The sequence below is a fragment of the Podarcis vaucheri genome (genome assembly GCF_965113315.1).
Source record: "Podarcis vaucheri genome assembly, chromosome: 6".
NCBI lineage: Eukaryota > Metazoa > Chordata > Lepidosauria > Squamata > Lacertidae > Podarcis > Podarcis vaucheri.
In genome coordinates, this window is record NC_138764.1 from 78,755,248 (window position 1) to 78,779,663 (window position 24,416).

The following is a 24,416-nucleotide window of genomic DNA, read 5'->3' on the forward strand; positions in this document are numbered from 1 at the left end:
GCCACAGAGAAGAGAAAGAATATGCTATCTACCTTTTAGGTTAGATAATTAGCAAGACAAAACTGAGGGTTTTGCTTTTAAATTATACAGATTTTGGTATTTTTATGAGAGTCTTGGAATGTCTGTGGTATGACTGGAAACCCTCCCAAGTTGATTTTAGTCAGATCGTGTTAATCATCCCCACCCCTTCCTGCCACAGACATCTCAGTTCAAATGGAGGGAACCTTTAGGCTGCAATCCTCTACCAACTTAACTTGAAGTAAGCCCCATTGCGCTGTTAGTGCCTTCTGTTAGTGCCTTGTACCCTGCGAAAATGCATGCACGCAAATCTTTGAAATTTGGTGGGTGCTGACATTTGCATGTGAATGCTGACAATCCCAGGTGCATTTTGTGACTATCCAAAGAGGGAGATGTTGCCCCTTTTTTCAGATGTACAGTGGTACCTTGGGTTAAGAACTTAATTCATTCCGGAGGTCCGTTCTTAACCTGAAACTGTTCTTAACCTGAAGCACCACTTTAGCTAATGGGGCCTCCTGCTGCCGCCGCGCCGCCACTGCACCATTTCTGTTCTCATCCTGAAGCAAAGTTCTTAACCCGAGGTACTATTACTGGGTTAGCGGAGTCTGTAACCTGAAGCGTCTGTAACCTGAGGTACCACTGTACATGAGTGGATGCTGACTATCGTTTTTAGTAGATTGCTGTCGATATTCACTGGTGCGTCAATGGAGTTTTTGAGACATTCACAAAACTTACCTGGGATTCTCAGCATTCCCATATCAATGCTGATATTCTTCATATTTCAGATATTCACAGATGGTATGTGTGAGACACATAACACGCAAGGCAAGATCTACACCAAGGCTAGGAATCTTGGGGGATTAGGAGAGGACTTTAGTGTCCCCTAGCTCTCTTCAGCATACACACCAAGACATTTATAGCTATCCTGGTGTCCAATATTACGGCTGTGATTTACAGTCTCTCTCCTCCCTTCTCCCCCCACACCATAGGATTACACAAGCATGTGTGTCTAGCCAGCAGTTGACCCAAGGACATCAACAAACTAAAATAGATGACTCCTTCTTCCTGTTTGGTGCTGCTTGACAGCACCAAGAAAAGAGCTCCAAGTTGAGAATGGCTTTATATAAATTAAAGGACATGCCATTTAAAGTCAGAAGTTTCAGCAGCTACATTGGATCCACAAAATGACAGAGACAAGAGGCGAGTGAGAAAACACCTTTTTATTTGAGCAACAAATGGCCAAAAAAAGATAAAAGCAAGTTGCAAAAGCAGTGTGACTGATCTTAAATGCAGTAAGTCCCCCTGAAGTCAGTGTATGACTTTTTCCTAAATTTTAACATCAGGCTATTGGTGGGGAATAGGTCAAACTAGAAGCTTGATGTTTGCCCAGCTAAGCTGAGGGCTTTGTGAAACAAAGAGTTTTGAGATTTTATTGTGAGATTTTATTGTAGCTGGTTTACAAAACAGTCTGGCATATGGGCAAAGGCAATTAAATTACACACAGCTCAAAGGCACGCAACGCAGCCAAATATTTCAGCTTGATACAGTGGAATTTTTTTCCAACTAGGAAAATTTCCAGCCAGGAAATATACAGAAGCTCAAATGATTCATTTTAGGGGATTGTGCCATGCCCGGTGCCCCAAGGCTTCTGAAGGTAGAGCGCAGATAATAGAGCAGCAGAAGATTAGAAGAACTGGAGGTAACTAAACAGATGTCAATTCAGGTCAAATTCAACGCTGGCACCTAGCAGCTAACAGATTCGGCAATGACCCAGCTGAGAACAAGCCCTAACAAATGATTAGATTTACAGTAAATACACTTGCATGTTTACATTGCTTTGCCATTCTTTGGAATGTAAAGTGATTCAGACATTTTCTAAATAAATAGATAAATAAGTATTTGTGCCTTTTGAGGATGTATAAATGTACCATTTATCTCACGTATGGCAATAAATAAATCTGCCACTCAATACAATCTTTAGAAAGGTCATCTTTAATATTTTATTTTTTATTAATTTGGGAATATGAAACAGAGAATATTTTCTATTACAGTAATGAGTAACAGATCATTCAGTGCCAACATGGCTTCCAAAACAAGTTCAATCCCCTCAGGTAGATTTACCCATCATTAATGGAGTACTGCCAGCGCTAGTTTCATGTGGCTCTTCCTACAGAAGGGTAGCAATAGTAGAAATGAAGAATATCTCTTAGCTATGGGTCAGCAAGAAGGAAATTCAACCTTTACATTTTCCATTTCATCCAGCACAGGAAGGAAAGTGTGTGTCATACAGAAACATTGCTTCGATCTGTCTGGATGTAATAGCATACCTTCCAAGATGACCCGGCCCAAATCTGGGACACCATCTTCCAACCCCACATTCCCTTGTGAGTCACATGACCCATACAAAGTTGCAGCCCCCAAAACACTTTTTTGGGAGGGGGGGACAGCGTCCCAAAATGCACATCTGTGGTGTAGTGGTTAAGAGCAATAGACTCGTAATCTGGGGAACCGGGTTTGCGTCTCCGCTCCTCCACATACAGCTGCTGGGTGACCTTGGGCCAGTCACACTTCTTTGAAGTCTCTCCACTCACTTCACAGAGTGTTTGTTGTGGGGGAGGAAAGGAAAGGAGAATGTTAGCCACTTTGAGACTCCCTAGGGTAGTGATAAAGTGTGATATCAAATCCAAACTCTTCTTCTTCTTCCACTGTGCAAGATCACAGTATGCATGCACATTCAACTGCCTAATGGCGTCCACGTCACCCAGGAGATCTCAGCTGCAGAGATAAGAAAAGAAGAGTCATTTCATTGTCTGAAGAGGTCACTTTCTGGCTTACATGGAGAAGCCATTTTTAGTGCAGCCCACTGACAGAAGCGCACAGCTGTATTGAGGCAGTACTGGGTGTTGAAATTTTCTGCCCCCTAACAATTTTGCACCCAGGTCAGCCACCCCTATGGGCTCTCCTCATGCCACTGATGTATGGTAATACCTGTTCTGACCTGAGACACCATCACATCAATCACACCCATCGTCACATTCCCCTCCCCATTTAAAACTGGGGCACTTCATGCAAAACAAGATCTCTTTGCTATACCGTTGATGACCACCAAAGAATAGACAGGAAAAAACAAACAAACCCTTACTACAGCAGAAGGCTTTAAAATCGATTCATCTGACTGATGGACCGATTTATAGTTTGATTACAGATTAAAACTAAAGCTCTGATTAATCAGACTCAGCCATCTGGGCTCTTCTGAGTGTCACAACGAGGACACTACACAGATAACGAGAGAGAAAAGTCTATCCCACAAGCACGGGAAACAGACAGGAGATGCTTAACAAAAGTATCCCCTCCCATCTGTTTCCACAACCAGAACACCCTTGTTCTCTGTCAGCTCCCTGCATCAAATTACATTCTTGTCCACTCAAGTTCTCTGCGGAACTTTCTGCTCCATATTGTGGGGAACAGAGGAATGAGCCTGCTAGGGTTAGTGGCTACTGCAATTCCACATCTGCCAGTACTGAAAGGAAAGGAATACATTGAAATATTTATTAAAACATTTATCCTTTCCATGTTTCTAAATTGACTCCAAGTAGATTTAGGTAGCAAATCCAAAGCATTAATAGTTATGTATTTATTTCATTTATATCTTAACCTGCCTTCAAGATGTTCACAGAACCATACATGGTCCCTCTCCTGAACTACACCGCCACTTTAATCTCACTGCAAGTCCACTGAGGTATGTTAGGATGAACAAGAGTACCTGGTCAAAGGTCACCCAGTGAGCTTCATGGCTGCATTCGAACTCTGGTTTTCCCAGTCCTAGTCTAGTAGAACTAGTCTCTGAACATGCTGGTTGTCTCACAGATAATGTGGCACAAACGTCTCTTAATGGGCTAAAAGCCATCGATCATCTTCTACCAGCTTGGAGAAGGAGACTGTTTGTCTTCAAAGGCTGATCACACCCATCAGCTCACCCCACCTTCTTAATGGCTTAATGGAGTATGTTAACTAACACTGAGACTGGGATTTGTTTTAATAAACAGTCAGATCACTAGTAGAGCAAAACATTCAAGGCAGTGTACTGATGCAACAAATTCCACTCTGCAATTGCAAAATGGAAAACCTCGGTGAGATAGTTGAAGAAGAGCTGGGGGAAATGCAAGACAGAGAGCAACCAGCAGTGGACAACATGATGGGGCTCTGGGGCTCACCTGACCGCAAACCAACTGAGTCACTGCAGCACACCTGGATAGAAAAGGTGAGGGTGCGGCAACAGCAGAGAGGCTGGCACAGTGCAAATGCATCAGCAGGAATAATAGAATTGCAGACTCCTCCATTGCAGGAATCTCAACTAAAGCAGCAATGACAGGTGTCCATCTAACCTCTGTTTAAAAACCTGCAAGGAAGGAAAGTCCACCACCTTCTGAGGGAGTTCATCCCATGTGCCCCTCCATCTTTCCATCCCGGTATGCTGCAATGGCAGAGGCAGCCAGAGGTCAGGCAAGCAGTGCGGCCCTACCACGCTGTCTGCTGCTGGGAGCAAGGCACTGAGTATATGCACAGCTGTGTCAAACGTTTCCTCACTCCTATTTTGTACTCCAGCATTGTGACCACAGGATATGACCCAAACACATTGTGCTAAGCTCACAATCCAAATAGACTAGGGAAGGATGACCAAGTAAGTACAGGATGCCAACTGTGCTGTGCAAATGCTGTAGCAGCAGCGATGGACATGCTTTGCAGTGGTCCTTCGTGGAGGGGGCCTCCCCATTTAGTTTGATTATACACCAAGTATCCAATGACATGCATTCTGACTGGAGGTGAAACATGATTATGCGAAGAAGAAATTTAATTAAAGATGAAGTACATATCTTCAGAATGGATATACATTACAGATGCATATTTATTTGTGGTATTAACTGACATGACAAAGATTTATTAGAATAATTTATTATTATTAAAGATAAATAACTTCAAACCTTCTCTAACAAAATTCACAGCTTTTCAGATTGAGTGTCCTTGTACCTTCCTCCTTTGAGATGAGCAAAGTCATCAATGATTCTTGGAATACCCACCGGATGGTCTTGTTTATCAAAAGAACAGATAGTCCTCAAAGTCTGTCTTGAATTTTAGTATTCATAAGTAGGACATTAGAAGGACCTTTGCATGACCACTCTGCTCTTGAAGATAGATAAACAACTATGGGAGTCAGAAAGAGAGCAGAATAAACAGTCAGCAGAACAGGAAAACCTCCTATTCTGGGCTTCCTTGATAGTGGCAGACTTGGGACATTTCTGTGAGAGAGACTTTTAAAACAAAGCTAAAATGGCTGTACGTTGTAATTTAATATGATTTCTGGGCTGGTGGTTCCCCTACAACCTGTGAGTCTTCATTTACCACACATCTTACATGGCCATGCAGCCACCATTAGAAGCAATATGAAAAGGGGAAAACCTTGTAGGCAATTACAGTGCTTGGAGACAGTCAGGTTGTGCATTGATGGCAGTGACCAGAGGAGGAATGACCACTGGGAGGAGTGCAGAGGGAAGAAATGCCATGGTGCAAGGGCAGCAGCACAACCAGGTGCCTTCATATGCCCCAACTGCAACAAAACATGTCTTTCCTGCATTGGTCTCTACAGCCACAGCAGGCGCTGTAACCTTTGAGCAGTTTGACTTCACCCCCAAAGGCACACTCCTCCATGATCTCCCAAGACAGATGGATGCCAGCCAACTTGTTCAGAACCTTGAGGACTGGGCTCTTATTTTATATGTAACAAGTGAAACATAGCTTAGCATTAGAGCACATGCTTTGCATGCAGAATGTCCCTGATTCAGTCCTGGCTTCTTCTGGCTGGGCTGGGAAAGACGTCTGCTTGAAACCCTGAAGAGCAGCTGCCAGTCAGTGTACGCTAGGGCTGCCAAACGTCTGGGTTTTCCCAGAGATATCTGGGATTCGACCATTGAAAATGGCATCCGGGGGGAATTTTCACAAATTGGCAAAATGTCCAGAGAAACCAACCCATTTTGGAATTGAAGTTCAAAAGCAACTTTTTGAAGTTCAACAGCTTTTGTGTCCATATTTTCACTTTTTGAAATATGACAACCCTAGACAGTACAAAGCTAGATGGACCAATAGTCTTCCTTGGAATGAGTCAGTTTCTTAATGAGAACCTCTTCCCTTTGCTGTTTTTTTAAAAAAATTCTTAACGGTCACGAATTCCACATTCATCAACATGAATGACCCCAAAGCTGCTATCTCCCATTTTTGTCATCGCTCTCTTCTCCGGAAGGTAATTAGGTGAGTCACTAACACGGTACTAGGGCACTGAAAGTCATTTTATCCTAGCCAGCCCTCTCATTCACTGTAACCCAGACAGGACTCTCCCCCACACCCAGAAAATAGTTCTGCATGTCAGCATTTGCTGTTTTTGCAAATATGCTATTAATAGAGTGGCCCGGCCTCTTGCTATGGATGAGAACAAAATGATTGACAGGTACCTCATACCATCACAGGCTGTAACCCAAAGCCCTTTAGATGCATAGCGATCGCTGTTGCTTATTATGGCAGAGGAAATTCCATGCATATGGAATTCGTTGCTTATAGCCCTGTTTGTGTGCATAGGGCTGCCTTTATAATTTGTTGGAAGCCGCCCAGAGTGGCTGGAGCAACCCAGTCAGATGGGCGGGGTATAAATAATAGCTTATTATTAATTATTGTTGTTATTGCTGTTGGGCTGCACTCTCCGGCTCCACGCATAATAGGCAAAAGGAGTCAGGCAAAAGCACCATTAGAATGTGGGGCAATATGTGCAATTGTGAGTGGTGAGGGACAATAGGCTATACACTGACGTCAAAATGAACACACAGGTCTCAGATGCAAAAATGCTTCTGAATACTAGTTGGTGGAAACCACAGAAGGGTGATTTTTGCTCAGGTTCTGCATGTTTCCCACAGGCATCTGGGATGCCACTGGACTGCACTAGGTGGGCCATGGGCCTGATCCTGCAAGCACATCTTGTGCTCTTATGTCTCTGCTTAAAAGATGAATTCTGAACAAATCCACCAGTGTATACTCTTAAGAGAGAAAGTTAGCAACACGCCACTGTCCTAGCTGTTCCAATCAGCAGAGCAGGCTTACCCATGGGATTTGTACTAGATGCGAATAAAAGAGTCCCAAGTCCCCAGTGCTCGGATGTGACAACATTAGCAACAAGCATGATCTTTGTGCTGGGTTTGATTTTCAAGAGCAGCAGCAGCAGCAGGACCCAGGGTGATTAGCAGCAGTGCAGAGACTAATAATAATAGTGAGCTTTTGCGTCTTTTGGAATGTTCAAAGCATTTATTTAAGAGGAACATTCAAGGAGTGAGCTCTCTTCCAAATGGGTCTCATATGGCCCCATCATGAAGGACACTTCCAGACTGTCACTATTTTTGTGTGGGATTCAATCACATACCAGCAAATCCTGGCCTTGCCATTATTGTGGATTGGGAGGTCTTGCACAACAAACCCGCTTCCCCAAAAGATCAGACCTTTTTTGAGAAAAGGAATTTCATCACTTGCTGTGATGAAACTGCACCTAACCTCTCAAAGAAACAAATCAATCAATCAATGCTTTTATTTGTATGCTACCTTTACAAAGTTAAAACCATGCTGAAGGAGGCTTAAAGGTAAAGGGACCCCTGACCATTAGGTCCAGTCATGGACGACTCTGGGGTTGCGGCACTCATCTCGCTTTATTGGCCGAGGGAGCTGGCGTACAGCTTCCGGGTCACGTGGCCACCATGACTAAGCCACTTTCTGGCGAACCACAGCAGCGCACAGAAACACCGTTTACCTTCCCACCGGAGCGGTACCTATTTATCTACTTGCACTGCATGCTTTTGAACTGTTAGGTTGTAAGGAGGCTTACAACATATTTAAAAAATTGCACACTTCCAAGCATAGCAGGAGGAGTCATGAAGAGTAAAGAAAACATCAAAAAATACACAACCAAACCAAACAATTTCCACCTAAAACGTAAGATCCAAAATAAAAATAGAAAAAATTAACATCTACAACAGCAACAACCCCTCTCCCCTAAACAATACCCCAGCCCAAGATTCAGTTCAGCAGCATCAGCATTTATATCTAGAGTCAGTCACGTCCGCAGCCTCCCAGGCCAGTTGGGAAAGGCTTGCAAGGCAGGGAGCAAGTCTTTCAGGACTCACAGCCAATATGGTAAAGTTGAATGCTTAAGAAACAGGTGGTCTGGAAGGTATTCAAATAGGCATTAAACATCTACTTGTTCTTCCAAAGCACTTTTTATTGAAAGTATATGATCCTGTTGCTCCTTGATCTGCTTGTTGCTGTTATTGTTTTATTGCTATTTTATTGTGGCTTATCCCTACAGCTGCCTCCTTTTGGCCAAAGGGCCACATTCATCTTGGACCCACTCTTTAGGGTGGTGCAGGTCCCCCCCCCAAACACTCTTGCATATACAGAGCCCACATCCCCCCTCAGTTGCTCCATGCAAATCAGCTGAGCACGGCAGCTATCATCTCCTCTCTGCTCATCAAATGTTCACTCTGATGACCTGGGAGGGGACAATTCACCCCCTCTTCAGAGTTGCAGGACTCTGCCCTCCTCCCCTCTTCCGCAGCCAGTGTTGTATCTACTGCAAAAGTGAGTTCCGGGGCAGTGGGGGGGGGCAGGGGGAGGTGATAGAAAAAATTGCCAGCAAAGTTATTGAGATTGCAGCATGACTCTACAAAGCAGTTCCTGTAAATAGGCAAAGCAAGTCATTTTAATGTTCCTCTTAGGATCTGTGGTGGTAGAGGAAATGAGAGCATGCAGCTTTGAGGGAGGGGGAAATATTCCCTTTCATTTCAGGAACCCACAACTCTGGGCCAGACAGGTGGATAAATTTAGGCATGCTAGGGCATGCATGTTGTTTCTCTTAAGCCTTCTTAGATAATGATAGTAACAGATGTTTATCACAAAGTCACAGTGAGGCAAATATAGCTGCATCTTTTCTACATACAGACACATCAAACTTATTACAGCAATGTGGATCAGGTGCCAGTACACAAAGTTGAAAATCAGAGAGCTGCATTTTTGCACCACCCTTGACTAATCCATCAGTATCATTTCTCTCTGGCTATCTATTTCCTCCAGTCTGCAATAATAGAATCATAGAACTGCAGAGTTAGAAGGGCCGTCTAGTCCAATGTCCAGCAATGCAGGAATCTCGACTAAAGCATCCATGACAGAAAGGCCATCCACCCTCTGCTTAAAAACCTTCAATGAAGGAGTGTGATTATTTCACTACCTGAAGCCCAAATTACCTTTGAGACCTGCCTTTCATAATCTTATCTTAAAATCCTGCAGGGAGATGCTGTCAGACTGAAATCACTGGATTAATACATTCTGCAACATATTTATCCATGAAGGTGTTCCTCTGGGACTTCTTCCTCTCTTCGAAGTAAATGTACTAAGCTAGTAATTATATGCTGTATAAACAAAGAGATGGGGAAGAAGGGAAGGTTGTGAAATCAGTGGTCTACCCAGTATCATATACCAGCTGTGCTGTTTACAAGCTCTGCTCAGATGTTCAGCTGAATATGTGAGGGCTCAAATTCTGTGGGGGCCATGAGGTCATGTGCACCATTCATCTCCCATGGCTCTATTCACACTGGCCATGGCCAGTGGATCATTGCAGAATGGAAAGATGCAAAAGAAATGTTTTAAATCTTTGTTTTGCTTCATTTAAAACACTTGCATACTGCTTTATATTAAAACACATAAATAATATTAACATATTTATAAATATGTTTATTTATAAATATATTTACATTTATATTTAACATATATTTAATATTTAATATGTTTTAAAATTTGGTAAGCCCAGCGCTCTTGTGTAGAGGGTCACTCCTACTTATTCCGCTGAGTGAGGGCCCTGAAGTCTTGTTTTGACAGCAGCACTGAGATCATGCCCCTTCCATTACTTATCTATTATTTTATATTTCTATACCACCCTTCATCTGTGGATCCCAGGGCAAATTACAATAAATTTCATTCTTGGCACATTAGTCCAAATTCCCCTGCCTGAACAAGCCTGCAAAGATGCAATAAGTAAAACATTCCAAATTAAACCACTCAGATTTCAAAAACTACCTATTCAAATCAGTTGCAGTCTTTCCAAAGGAGCCTAGCTAGTCACTATTTCAAGTCTCCCTGTATTCTTCTTCCACAGTGTTAGCTGCCAGTGTTAGTCTGCTGCAGATAAATCAATGTAGAGTCTTGTGGTACCCTAAAGACTTCCAGCTGACCTGCTAACTGAACATTCATCCTTATTTGTTTGCAGACATTTTGTGGTGAGGTTAAGTGACAGCAGTTGTTTATTGAACATTCAGGTTTCTTTGCAGGGAGTTTAGTATTATGTTGGGTCAAACAACTGTTATTCCACACTTTCCAATGCATTTTCCTGTTACTTTCCTTATTATGTAAAGGTGGACGTGGAAGGCATATTCCCTGCACAATAGCGCCAAATCCACTTCAACTACACAACCTGAATTTTCTGGTATGCAGCTGAATCTCACCACAAAATAGTGACAGTCTGGAAGTGCCCAAATTTTCTAGGACATAGGCTTTGCTCTTCTCTAGCATCCTTTCCCCTCCTCAGATAAAATACAAAATAATAGAAATAGATACCCATGATGCTATGGAGAGACTAGACCTATCTAAATGGCCACTCGTCTCAGGAAAGATAAACAAAACACTTCACAGGAGCCCATGACACGAATTTTAAACAACAGGAAGGGAAAAACACACACGATGGGAATGATTTATAATGAAGGGAATTCCTAGAGGATGTTGGACTAATTGCAATAATAGGAATGCCTTTTCCAGTCGGTTCAAGCCTGTTAAAAGACAAACCGCAGAGAAAAATTGTGTGTTTAGAAAGCTTTGCAATTCATCAGACAAAGGTGATGGGATCTCTTGCCTCTCATTCCTCGAGATACAGTTATTATGGGAGTTGAAATAGTTTGTGTGTGTTTGTATATGTATACAGGAAAGCACACACATTTCCAGCCACAGATCATGATGTAATAGTCTTTCCCATCTTTCCATTGTGCTGACAAGAACAAAATACTCTGAGAATGTCTCGCACTAAAATCAATCTAGGGTTTTCCCAGCATATTCTAGGGTGACTGAAACGAAGGAGTAAGAGGAGCAGGCACATCTCTATGTCTTTGTGCTTCCTTGTTGTTTGTAAGCCAAGAAGCAACACGGGCAAAATAAAGTTGTTTGTCAAGCTCCTCTAAGTAACTGCCCACTGAGTCAGAAGATTCTTGAAAGGTTCCACCAAACATCTTTATGAACTGTACAGCATTCATGGTATGAATTTACCCACAGCAACGTGGCAGATCAGATTGCACTCCAACATTTTATGTTATTTTTTTCACAAGACATTCTAGATTTCAGCCCACAGGCAACTTTGTTCTTGCTTAGATTGATAAATTCATTCTCAAATTTTACTTAAAAGTGGCCATTATATCATCATGGAGTATGACAAGAAGCTTTGCATTATGGAGAAGTACCCAACCAACAAAGGTCCATATAGTTAAAGCTATGGTTTTCCCAGTAGTAATGTATGGAATGAGAGCTGGACCATAAAGAAGGCTGATCGCCAAAGAATTGATGCTTTTGAATTATGGCGCTGGAGGAGACTCTTGAGAGTCCCATGGACTGCAAGAAGATCAAACCTATCCACTCTGAAGGAAATCAGCCCTGAGTGTTCACTGGAAGGACAGATCCTGAAGCTGAGGCTCTAATACTTTGGCCACCTCATGAGAAGAGAAGACTCCCTGGAAAAGACCCTGATGTTGGGAAAGATGGAGGGCACAAGGAGAAGTGGACTACAGAGGATGAGATGGTTGGACCATGTTCTCGAAGCTACCAACATGAGTTTGACCAAACTGCAGGAGGCAGTGGAAGACAGGAGTGCCTGGCGTGCTCTAGTCCATGGGGGTCACGAAGAGTCGGACACGACTAAATGACTAAACAGCAACAACAACCCAACCATCATGTTTTAACTTCTATTTGATAGATCTTGAAGCATGGTTCGTTCTACAGATGCCCAACTGGATTGCGACTTTAAGCAGCAAAAGGAACAGGAAGTTTCAAAAGATGAGGCAAAGTGTCAGATGTCTTCAGCTGCAAAATAGCCAATGTGCACACAAGAGGCAGGAACTACTTCCAGCAAGACTCTTTAACTTGACCCTGCAAGCATTATTCAGCTAATTACAAGCATAGCATTGGGCAGAGTAAAGGTTCCTGTTCAGCTGAGCACAATTATCTCTGCTAAAATACACTGAAGGTACCGACTCCTTTACAGGCATCTGAAAAGGTGTGGTTCTGGAAACTCCAGATAAGGGACAGGCAGATAAAACCAACTTTTTGTCATGTACACAGAACCTCAAGACGTATCAATTCCAGGCTACACCTAACAAAGTCTAACAAGAAGCTTCCGAACCCTCTCAGGTTTAATGCAATGAGGTAGCTATGGAGATGGAAGTTGTGGAGGCATATGGGAAGAGAACTTCAAAGTCAATAACAGCAATGGAGGACATGAAGAAGAGAAGAAGAAGAGTTTGGATTTGATATCCCGCCTTTCACTCCCCTTCAGGAGTCTCAAAGCGGCTAACAATTTCCTTTCCCTTCCTCCCCCACAACAAACACTCTGTGAGGTGAGTGGGGCTGACAGACTTCAAAGAAGTGTGACTGGCCCAAGGTCACCCAGCAGCTGCATGTGGAGGAGCGGAGACGCGAACCCGGTTCCCCAGATTACGTGACTACCGCTCTTAACCACTACACCACACTGGCTCTCACCACACATGGAAGAGGAGGAATTTACCACCATGTCTAAAGACATTTGTCAGGCTGTAAGAAGATTGGAGAATGTACAACAGGGTTCTTGGATTCCTTGAAGACACTCAAGGTACTTTAATTACTTCAGTATCAATATTTTAATGAGCATATATGTAACATCCACACACCCACATACGTACACACGCATGCACACACATATCTAGTACTAGCCACAATGGCTATTCTCTGCCTCCACTGCCCATGAGTTCTAGTTGCTAGGAATCACAGGTGGACAGGGAGCTTGCAGGCATCCCATGGGCATCTGACTGGCCACTGTGCAAACAGGAAGCTGGGCTAGATGGACCATTGGCCCAATCCAGTAGACTTTTCTTCTTTTCTTATCTGTATTGCAGTAAAACAAAGACATTCTTTGACTAGGTGAGGACTCTGTCATACTAAAAGTTATTATCCCTGCCATTAACTAACATACAAAAATCTAAGACCAATAAATAAATAAATATTGACATTTTGGGGGTTGAAAAAATTCAAATAAAACTTAAGTGAGATAGGCTCAAAGACTATCATATCCTGGTTGAGATGAGGGCCCCTTATTGATTAACTTTCAATAAGATAAATTTTAATAACCTTAAAAGAACAACCCTCCCTGTCAGCTATTGTGCTATAAATCAACAAGGTCAGGGTCTGATCTCCTAAATTAAATTCTTTATTAGAGCAATTCCTGCAACTTCACAATCCTGCTTCTAGGATCCTCAGGCAGCAAAATGGTAACAGCAAAAGCAAAAACACATGAGTAAACTGGAAGTCTCCTTAAAGTGACCTTCCTGGATAGTGACAAATTTGAACAGAGGGTGGAGCCCCCGGAGGAAACTAAATGTAATAAAGCTAACATCTTAACACTCATTTGGAGTTTGCTTTTACGGTGACAAAGTCACCACACCCAGGCTGCCTGGAGGCTCACCACCAAGTGATTCAAGAGCCCACTGTATGCAAGGAGGAAGGCTATTTTAAAGGGCAAAATCATTGACTCATGACATGATGCAACCTTTGAGCAACAAGAAGAGTGTTGTCCAGTATATGATCGTCATTTTCACCTGATGTTTTGTGCAATTTTAAAAGTATGTGTGCACATGAATGTACACACACATTTGGTTCAACGAATATTAAAGTGTCTCTTCAATGCGATAACGTCTCAGACTATCTGAATGGGGCCTGGTCTGTACTTTAAAACAAAACAAAGCATCTGTCCGGCTCAAACCACAATTCATATCATCTTTTTAAAAAAAATCAAAATATAGCATTAGCCATTTATGAGCTACTACCTCCCTTATCTACTTTTAACATGTGGACCATGGAATACCTTAACTGTGAGCTTTTATTTAGAAACCAAAGTTCTTGAGGCACCTTGCCATAAACTCAAAAAACAAACTTAGGCAAACATTTACTAGGGAGCAGGGGCAACTTGTCCCATTTCATCACCTTAGGTGACATGGGAATTGCTGCCTCCTGACCTGCCCACCCTGCAACTTCTGCTGATGGAATGTCCTGGCTGTCACCAAACCTGGCAAGAGCAACATGTACCGCAAAGCACTGCCATTTGGCTTCTCTGCCCAGGGGGTGGGGAAACTGAGCACCAACATGGTGCCCAGGAACACCCTGGCTCTTGCAGAACTTGGCAGGAACTAGGGCTTTTTGCAAAGCTTTTTGTTATTTGGCTTCTCCGCACACCAGAATGCCTCCCTCGTACCATTGGTGGGGCAGGCAGAGTGTTGCCTCGTGTGCTTCTGCCACCTGAGGCAGTCACTTTACCCTGCCTCATGGGCAAGCCAGTTTTAATAGGGTGTAGCAAGGTGGCGCTGTGGGTAAAAGCCTCAGCGCCTAGGGCTTGCCGATCGAAAGGTCGGCGGTTCGAATCCCCGCGGCGGGGTGCGCTCCCGCTGCTCGGTCCCAGCGCCTGCCAACCTAGCAGTTCGAAAGCACCCCCGGGTGCAAGTAGATAAATAGGTACCGCTTACCAGCGGGAAGGTAAACGGCGTTCCGTGTGCTGCGCTGGCTCGCCAGATGCAGCTTTGTCACGCTGGCCACGTGACCCGGAAGTGTCTCCGGACAGCGCTGGCCCCCGGCCTCTTGAGTGAGATGGGCGCACAAACCCCAGAGTCTGTCAAGACTAGCCCGTTCAGGCAGGGGTACCTTTACCTTTACCTAGCAAGGGTGTACGCAAGCTTTCTCACAGATGTTCCAGCTGCTACTCTTGCTTCTGAATCTCTGGACAATGGTGGAGTTTAGAAGAACTAACCTGGACCCAGAAATGGCTTCCAGAGCAGACAGATCTTAGCTGCTCCTGGAGTGGGGCTTCCCCACCTAGGCTCCATTTTTATAACTTGATTACATCATTATCATCATAATAGCTCTTGGGAACAAACGGTGCACAGTGCATATGTATTTGCTGAAATTTCCATGCTGCTGAGCAAACAGAGCCCTGCCAAAGTACACACAGCCAAAGATAGTGTGAGACATTTACTGATAGGCCAGCACTCTTCACCTGTCAGGTTCTACAGACATTAGAATTTCTGTCCCTTCAGGGTGCTTTGTAATGTGACTGGGGAAAATATTTGCGCATTTCTGAAATGGACACCTGCTACTGGGCATTTTTGCCAATTCAAAGGTCCCTGCATTAAAATACAGTGGTACCTTGGGTTAAGTACCTAATTCGTACTGGAGGTCCGTTCTTAACCTGAAACTATTCTTAACCTGAAGCACCACTTTAGCTAATGGGGCCTCCTGCTGCCACTGCGCCACTGGAGCACAATTTCTGTTCTCATCCTGAAGTTCTTAACCCGAGGTACTATTTCTGGGTTAGCGGAGTCTGTAACCTGAAGCGTATGTAATCTGAAGTGTATGTAACCCAAGGTACCACTGTACAAGATGTTACAATATTAGGGATACTGAACCAAGACTAAGTTAGTTATGATTCATTGAAATGGAAGGGGCTTTTGCTGGTTTCATTGGGAATTGAGGAGAACTAACTTCCTCTGGATTCAACTTATTTTGTAAAATGGTATATCAGGGTGTGCATACAAGGCTTCAGAGGACCTAGTTTCAAACTGCATGTGTGTGTACAGTACATATCAGTATATACTCACTGATGGACTTTATTGCAATCATAACCCTACTTATCTGGTAGTAAGAATTTGATAGGGATTGCATATAAGCAGACATGCTTAGGGTTGTGCTGCTATTTCTGAAGATCTAGCGTTAATAGATTTAGTGCAAGGTACTTTTTCACAATAAGCATTGCAAAGTATAAAAGGATGCGAAGAAACCCAAAGCATGCACCACACAGAAAGTGTGAAGTGTGCCTAACTGGCACAGTGTGATAGTAACATTTTGCTGGTCCTAGCTATATAGAGTACCATCTGATAGATCTGGCTCAATGTAGAACAAAAGTAAAAGGTAAAGGTAAAGGGACCCCTGACCATTAGGTCCAGTCGTGGCCGACTCTGGGGTTGTGGCGCTCGTCTCGCCTTACTGGCCGAGGGAGCCGGTGTACAGCTTCCGGGTCATGTGGCCAGCATGACTAAGCTGCTTCTGACGAACCAGAGCAGCACACGGAAATGCCGTTTACCTTCCCGCCGGAGCGGTACCTATTTACTTGCACTTTGATGCACTTTCGAACTGCTAGGTGGGCAGGAGCAGGGACCGAGGAACGGGAGCTCACCTTGTTGCGGGGATTTGAACTGCCGACCTTCTGATCAGCAAGTCCTAGGCTCTGTAGTTTAACCTACAGTGCCACCTGCGTCCCTAGAACAAAATTAGATGTTTGCTGTTTTGGGGTGTTTGTATGTGTTGTGGAAAGGAGTTGGCTGATGGTGAAACTTTGGAGCCTACATCTGCTCATAGTTTCAAGCTGGGAGGAGGAAGCAGACATTCAAATGAGGCTCTGTCCGGTGCTGTGCATGTTTCATGTGGCAGCAAAGGCTGTTGCGAAGAACGAACATACAGGTGTGTGTGTTTTTTAATATCCCTCGTGAACCATCTCATCCTTGCTTTGCAGAATTTTATGCCCCTGGAATTCTGGTGAGGCAAGACTTGCAGTTACATTGTGTGGTGCCTGAAAAATAATAATCAAGGAACATTTTGACTTCAGCATCTTCTCTGTTATTAAAAGTGGAGGACAACAAATGCCCTTGCACATCTAGAGGGCATTGTAATAAGCAATGCTTAATTTGTTCTTAACCCATGATTCTACAATTACAATGTGTTATGCCAGACCAAAGTAGAGTTATTTAATGTAAGGCAACCACATAAACAAAGGCAAGTTAATTTAGTTTGTCCACATGATGTCCGGGAACTCACAGGATTCTAATGACGGAGCACAGGGAACTGCCAAATTAGCTCTATTTACAAACTGGTTAAGTCATTATTTAAATGAGTCTGCTAATACACATGTTTATGCAGATAAACCACCTCTCTCTAATGTATGTTCTGTCTTAATGTAAGAGGGAGGACATGCTCAGCTTCAACCATGTGCATCAAGTAGGAGCTGGAGCTGGAGCAGTAGTGGAGAACTCTGGCTCATAGCCTTATTAGGCCCGTGAGGCTGTTTTGGTTCAGCACACACCCCTCACACCCCATGGACCCATGCACCTATCAATCACCCAAAACTGCAATGATATCTATTGACCCATTTTCACCCAGCTGACCACTGATGCTTGCAGAGAGCCTTGCGTGGTGCTTTGAACCCACAACAACCAGCTAACTGCTGGTGCTTCAAAGAACTCTTGCATGGTTTAATTTCAAACCACGTGGGCAAAAATAGTTAACCTGATGTCATTGATGTCCTGTGACTGACATGTGGGGGGGGGGTCCTGCCTTCCTGCCTCATGGAGGAAGATAAAGTTCCAGCATACCAGCCAGATCCAATCCCCTATCCTGATGTAGAGTTGTCTATTATTCTCAAGTCAACTGCTAAAGTTGACTTGAAATTCCTAGCTCACAGAGGATGTACCAAAGTTATAGGTGCCAGAGTATTCACTGACTGTTGTTTATATGGGTCACTGAACTCACATCAATAACATACAGGCAGGAAAACCAAGAGGTGGGTGACCTGCCCTCAGCCCCACAGCTAACGTGGGGGGCTTCAAGATGCAGCCTCCCCCCCGCCTTGTTTTTCTGGGAAGGCAGATATTGTTTCTTTCATTGCTTTTTTAACCAGGCAAGTGGGGGTTTGTTTTATCATTTCCACCACTTCCTGGCTCTTCAGCTGTTTTTAGCTGAAACTACAGTATCTTTGCTGCTGCTACGATAGCCACTTCCCTTAGAGAGGAGAACAACACCCAGCATTTGGATAATAATGTGCAAAGGGGTAGGCAGACTAGTCTCTTACTTACAGCATCACTATATCAAATTCTTGCAGCAGCTTAAAGCTGAGATAGATGTATTGTGTCATTAACTTTTGCGGATTAGAGGCCGCTTTATCAACTTAGGGTGGCATCCAACTAAGTTTTATTCAGACTAGACCAACTGAAATTAATGGACCTAACTTAGTAGTGTCCATTAATTGCAACATGTCTACTCCGAGTACAACTTAATTGAATACCACTCTTTTGCTGCAATAAGGGCCCATCCAGGCTATACATTTAAAGCACTACGAGACCACTGCAAACCGCCATGGTGTCCCCCAAAGGATAATTCTGAGTGAGAGTTGTTAGGAGGCCCCTATTCCCCTTAATGAGCTACAATTCCCAGAATTCCATGTGAAGAGGGATTAACTGTTAAATGGCTCTGTGAGAACAGAGGTCTCCTAACAACTCTCAGCACCCATAACAAATCACAACACTCAGAATTCTTTGGGGGGGGGGAGGTCATGACTGTTTAAAATAGTATCATAGTGCTTTGAATGTATCCTAAATCTATCTTCTCTTATGTTGTTTTAATTTTTGGATAACGTGCATACAATGAAACAGTGGATTCAGATCAGTTAAGGGTCCAATACAGGATTTCTCCTAAATTTCTATTGGTGTGGAAACTCGTTAGTGCATATTTTTTTGGTGTGTGGTGTCATTTCAGTGAGTGGCTTCTGACACTATACCATACTTCCATTTGCTCCTCACCTGGGCACAACCTAGCCATTTTGTTTCCAGCAGCCCAGTCAATGTGCCAATTGCTACATGCCGAAGGCACATAGGAATCTCTTTTTTTAAAAAAATATTTTTTATTAAGTTTTCCATTTTAACAATCCAATCCAATCACATTGAATATTCCAAATTGTACAAATACATATCATAAAGTCCAAATATTTTGCCAAATTATAATTTTTTTGTTGGGGGTTCCCATGCTTCAAGTTCAGTGGGGTCCAATCATCTCATGTTTCTACTGCCCTGAGTGTCCAATAGTCCCTTCTTAAAAACTTCTTGTTGTTATCCTGGCACATAGGAATCTCAACAACCCAGTTGGGAGCAGCTGTTGTCTCAAGATCTCAACCTCGCAGACTGTAATTGTAGTATGTACACCCTGACTTTTAAAAAAGTATTTTTTTTAATACAGAGGCCTTGTGCAAGATCTCTTGCATTATTTTTATAATTGAAGTCCAATGGAAATGGATGCTTGCAAACACGCCCCTAAAGAAATAAATAAAGCACAACTCTCCACTCTGTTCATTGTGAAACAACATTAATAAGGGCTGGCATTGTTTGCTCTTGCTGTCTTGCACACTTGTAAACAAATTAAAGATGCACACACACAGAGGCAGAAATACCTGTGTGCATGCCGAGTAATATGTTATGGAGAGAGGGAGCGAGGTAATTGAGGGGAGGAGCCAGAACACACAAAGCTGAAATATTCCATCAACTCCCCACTGATGTGGACAGAAAATAGCAATACAACTGTGGGAAACATAAGACAAACCATGCATGCACAGATACAATCAGAATTAAACATCTCATTTGTGAAATATCGCCTCTGCCTGGAAGCATCCAAAGTTAACCTAACAAATTCAGCAAGAATTCCCTCTAATACCATCTTAATATTGAAATAATGTATTAACAGTATGCTTTCACTCAGAAATACATCTTTGACTCTTCCAGGAGTTTTCTCCCATTGCATGAATATGCAGGCAGATGGTGAGCTGTGCTATCTCAAAATCTTGCATATTGCATTGTGCACATGGGCTAGTCCTACTAAAAGTTTTGTTTTTGTGACCTTGTGCATCTGGACTTGGCCCTCATTTGAATCACTGGCACCAGACCAATGAAGAGTCTAGTGTCACTTTTGAAACTACAGGTGAAACTCGGAAAATTAGAATATTGTGGAAAAGTTCATTTATTTCAGTAAAAAAAGGTGAAACTAATATATGAGATAGACTCAAGACATGCAAAGCGAGATATGTCAAGCCTTTCTTTGTTATAATTGTGATGATCATGGCATACAGCTGATGAAACCCCCAAATTAATAATCTCAGAATATTGGAATATTAAATGAAATCAGCAAAACAAGGACTGCAAATAGAGCAATATTGGACCTCTGAGAAGTAGAAGCATGCATATGTACTCAGTACTTGGTTTGGGCCCCTTTTGCATCAATTACTGCCTCACTGTGGTGTGGCATGGATTCTATCAGCCTGTGGCACTGCTGAGGTGTTAGGGAAGACCAGGAAGCTTCTGCATTGCTCAGTCTCATGTCTCTCATCTTTCTCTTGGCAATGCTCCATAGATGCTCTATGGGGCTCAGGTCAGGCGAGTTTGCTGGCCAATTGGGCACAGTAATCCCATTGGCATTGAACCAGGTTTTGGTACTTTTGGCAGTGTGGGCAGGTGCCAAAGTCCTGCTGGAAAATGAAGTCAGCATCCCCATAAAGCTCATCTGCAGAAGAAAGCATGAAGTGCTCCAGAATCTCCTGGTAGAGAGCTGCGTTGACCCTGGACTTAGTGAAGCACAGTGGACCAACACCAGCTGATGGCATGGCTCCCCAAATCTCTTTTCTGATGAGAGCAGCTTTTGCATCTCATTCGGAAACCAAGGACCCAGAGTCTGGAGGAAGAATGGGGAGGCACACAATGCCAGATGCTTGAAGTCCAGTGTGAGGTTTCCACAGTCTGTGTTGATTTGGCCTTCCAGCCTCAAAATCCTGGAATACACGAGAGTCCACCACCTTCTGAGGCAGCGTACATCCCAATGTCAGTCAGCTGGCACAAATCTTCCCTGTTGACCACCATATTACCCTCCAGAAACTGTTGAGCCCCCACCAACATGGCCAATGGTCAGGAATGATCGGATGTCGGTGGACTCCAACTCCTGAGGGCCAAATCCCTACAGACCAATCTTCTATCACATACATACAAGCCACACCTAACAGATGACTATTTCTTAACTTCAATAAGCGCGACAGTCCTGCAGTTCAACCGTGACAGTCCTGTAGAAAAACTTTTTTTATTATTTCGATGGGGAAACTTTAGCGCAGAGGGAGATCTTGGAATGGTCCCGATCCCCACCCGCTCGAGTTACAAGTTTCCAGGGAGCAGCCGGACACACTTTCTTCAATCTACCCAAAGTCTTTTCGGGAGGGATGCGTGTTCTTTTTTTCGGCTCCCCACCCTACCCCGGGCCCCGCTGACCACACGGCACCCAGCAGTGCACTGGATCCTACCTCTACCACAGCCTCACCGCGAGCCCTCCCCACTTCCCCTCCACGGGTCCCAGCGCTCACGTGGAGCGCTAAGAGCTCCCCCCACCGCTGCGCCAAAGCCCCGCCTTCCAGCCGTTGTCCGCCTCCCATTGGCTGCAGAGAGAGGCTGCCGCTCCGGCGGCGGGCGGGCCCCTTTGTGACGCCACGATCAGCTGTTTGAACGTTCTAATTTCTGAGCCGAGATCAATCGGGGATTCAGCAATAACAGAAAAAAAATAATACCAAGACTACAGCCAGGGGAGGGAGGGCGTCCGGACGCGAGGGCAGCTGCTTGCAGTTTGCAAATGGTGCATATCTTCTGAGAAGACCTGAGACACCATTCACATCACCACCACCTCCTGCTCTTCTTCCTCCTGCATCCTTTTTTGGGGGGAGGGTCTTTTTTTTTAAATCGTTTCTATTATTGATCTTAGTTGATTTCAATTAAAACTACCTCACAGACTCTGCCTAAAGCTGGTGCTTAATAATAATAATAATAATCTTGTGGGTTTTCTTTTTGTGTGTGTGGTGTTGTTTACAAAGCATTTGATGACATTAAAGGCAAGGTAAGTGCTGCTCTACCCCCCCTCCCCCAATTCCCTTTGCCCAGGGCGGTTGGTTTATTTCCAAACTTGTATTTTTGTGGCGAAAGGGAGCTTGCGAGTTGTTTTTGTTTTGCTGCTGTCGACGTTTTAAGAGTCCATCTCTTTGCATGTAGTGTGTGTATGAGAGAGGGACGTTCATCTCTGATATCGATTTCCCTTCTGGTGTGCCATTTGAATTCCCTTTTGCATTTGACAGTCCCTATGCGGCCGGGTGCTTCGCTTTATGTTTCTCAATATGTTGTTATGGACGCGTTGCGATTTCATCCTCTGGTTGGCAGGGAACTCGCGAATACATTATATTGAGGTAGGAGACCATCTAAACCTCAGGAGGGACAGATCTTTGTGTTGAGTTTAGAAGCAGGCTATCTTGACCTCTAGAGTCACCAGGGAGAGAGAGACTGGGGGTCTGGAGGGGGGAGGGCGGCGACGAAGAAAGGCTCCTGTTTACTTCGTCCTTTGCTTTGGCTTGCGAATGAAAAATTGACATATGTGGTGCGTGTATTCTCTGTGTATTCTCATCGTAGGTTTTTGAGAGTAAAATATTACACTTTAAAACCGGATCCCCGAATGTAAGTAACTGCAGAATCATTAATAATCATGGTTGCTCTTTTATGATTTTGAAGAGCCTTCGGTAATAAACAAAAGGCTGCGCAAGAGACAGCCAGGAATAATAGGCTGGGGTTTGGGATCTGACTGGTTTGTAACTGACTCTCTTTCTTAGCTTCAAAATGCAGAAAGAGCCTTTTGTCTTGACTGTCTTCGGCTATTAACAAAAACCAAATGTTGCAGATATTAATAATACACCGGGAAGGTGACGCGGGTGGGGACGGAGAGGCGAAGGAGCGGAAAGAAGGCAAAACATCCCCTTGTTTGTGTGGAGCTTGTCTCATTGAGGTCATAACAGGCGAATGGAAAATGTTCATCATAATCAACTGCAGATCAGCGGGGTGGGTTGGCTGCCTGCTTTTTCGCGCAGCTGTTTCCTTGAGAGCAAGCTCTTGTTACCCACTGCAATCCTGCCAAGCTACCGCTGCATATGGGCTCCTAATGCAAAATGCGGACTTGATTTGTTGTCCTTGGCGTCACTCCCGCCGGGTGTTTGTTCAAAAATAAAAACGGGAAGAGTTCTCACTTGTGTGTGACTCTTTGCAAGCCAACTACGAACGTGCCTTATTGATCGCCTCTTGGCTTATAGTTTATAAACCGAGCGTGCACTTGTGGATCGGGGTGCAGTGGAGGGCAGGGAAGGCGAGAACCCGCAGCGTCCGGCCTTCTATGGAAATGTATCTCCGCGCAAAGGGCGAACAGATGCGCTGTTGTGGCGTAACAACAACAAGCTTTCGTGACCTATGCGAGTCCCCCGCTTCGTCGGGCTTGCAGGAGGCAGGATCGGGGCCCAGGTCTCTCCTCTTGACGTAGGTAAAAGGGAACAAAAGGCAGAGCTGTTGAAACGACAAACAAGGCGCCGCGTTTCCTCGACCTGGAGGACCAGCCGCCGCTCTGCGCTCAGTCAGTTTCACGGCCCTGCTTGATTCTTAACATTCCCTTGTCTTTGCCTCTTTTGTTACTTGTTTCTCCACCAGCGGATTAAGATTAAAGGTTGATCTCAGCCCCCGCCCCCATTGGCTGCCTGGGATTGGAAACCTGGGGTGACGTCGCCGTCATTTGCATATGACATTGAGACGTCACCAAGGCCGGCCCTTTCTAATCCTTCCCTCCCGCTCCCCACCCGCGCGTATTGAAGTTGTCCTCTTTTGACCTGCTGTGTGGAAGGCTGCCATAAACTGGAGAGCGCTGAAGATCGGTGCATTGCATCGGTGGGCAGAGGACTGCATGGAGCAATGTCATGTTATTTTGTATTTGCACTGCTGAGCAAGAAGCTCGTAGGGTCGGTGTCACAGCAAATAAAGAACCCAAGAGAAGGAGGACTAGGGCTCAGTGTGCCTCTCCTTTGGTCCACTTTACTTATCATCTTTTTTTATAGCTTTGAGTGGTAGTTTGGATTTCGGGCTCATTCAGCATGTTATATTTTAACACACATAATTTAATTGTGGGCGTAGCTGGGAAGAGGAGGGGCAGTAGCTCAGGGGTGGAACATTGGCCTGGCTTGCAGAAAGGGCTGTGGCTACATCCTCAGCCTCTGAAAGAGATCCCTTGCCTGAAACCCTGAAGAGCAGCTGCCAATCCATGTAGACAATGCTGAACTAGGTGGACTAGCTGTCTGACTTCATATAAGGCAGCTTCCTGTGTCCATATCT

The 24,416-nt window shown here is 44.2% G+C and overlaps 1 protein-coding gene and 1 long non-coding RNA gene across 4 annotated transcripts in view; one reads left to right on the forward strand and one right to left on the reverse strand.

Moving 5' to 3' along the window:
* The first annotated feature begins 1,692 nt into the window (after window positions 1–1,692).
* TP53INP2 (tumor protein p53 inducible nuclear protein 2) overlaps window positions 1,693–24,416 on the forward strand; it is a 52,918-nt gene continuing 30,194 nt past the window's right edge. The window contains exon 1 of one of the 3 annotated variants that reach the window (XM_082226502.1): window positions 1,693–1,717. The gene's annotated coding sequence lies outside the window, so the exon portion shown is untranslated. Of the gene's footprint in view, window positions 1,718–21,762; window positions 22,120–22,316; window positions 22,463–24,416 lie in introns of those variants that run through there. The other 2 variants (XM_082226500.1, XM_082226501.1) reach the window with 2 other exon arrangements.
* LOC309534369 lies at window positions 1,936–4,627 on the reverse strand. The gene is made up of 2 exons (XR_014220634.1): window positions 3,782–4,627; window positions 1,936–2,793 (listed from the first exon to the last, which is right to left on the reverse strand). It is a non-coding gene; the product is annotated as an uncharacterized lncRNA (long non-coding RNA).